Below are 986 nucleotides of genomic sequence, written 5' to 3' on the forward strand. Positions count from 1 at the left end.
AGCAGGAACAGGACGAGTTGGACTGGGCTGACGCACTGGAAGCCTGGTGCGTGGTGCTGGTAGTGGAGGTACCAGACTGGAGACACGCACCTCAGGGCTAGTGCGAGGAGCGGGAACAGGATACACTGGGCCATGAAGGCGCACTGGCGGACTCGAGCACAGTACTGGCACCACCCTTACTGGCTGGATGCCCGCTTCCCCCTGGCACCTCACACACCGACTTGTGAATGCTCGGCCTTGATGCCGTGCGTATCACCTCATAGCACGGGACCTGACCGATAACAGGCTGCTTCTGATAAGCACGGGGAGTTGGCTTGGGGCTTAACCCTGGCCCAGCCAAACTACCCGTGTGCCCCCCCCCAAAAATTGTTTTATTGGGGCTGCCTCTAAGGCTTAAATGCCAACCGTGTGTATAGAGCCTCATACCGGCGCCGCTACGCCTTGGCTGCCTCTATCTCCTCCGGTGGGCGACGATATTCCCCAGCCTGGTGCCACGGTCCAGCCCCGTCCAGGATCTCCTCCCATGTCCAAGTGTCCGTATAGTCCACATAATTCCTTTGTAGCTCCTTCCCCCGCTGCTTGGTCCATTGTTGGTGGGAGGTTCTGTAACGGCCGTCGTAGGAAGTGGACCAAAATGCAGCGGGTACGTGAATGCTCATATTTATTTTATGACGAACATTACACAAAAACGAAAAAACGAACGACAGCTAGACAGTCTTGCAGGCTAAACATAACAATGCAAAAACAATCTCCCACAATTCCCACAACAAACACACCCCTATACATAAGACCTTCAATCAGAGGCAACGAGGAACAGCTGCCTCCAATTGAAGGCCCAATCTCAATTAACTAAACATAGAACTAAACACCCTAGATCTAACATAGAAATACACAACATAGAACCTAACCAAAAACCCCGGACTAATCTAAACAAACACCCCTCTACAAAACACATATACCAACAAACCCCGAACCACATAAAACAA

The sequence above is a fragment of the Salmo salar genome, chromosome ssa14, assembly GCF_905237065.1.
Source record: "Salmo salar chromosome ssa14, Ssal_v3.1, whole genome shotgun sequence".
Taxonomy (NCBI): domain Eukaryota; kingdom Metazoa; phylum Chordata; class Actinopteri; order Salmoniformes; family Salmonidae; genus Salmo; species Salmo salar.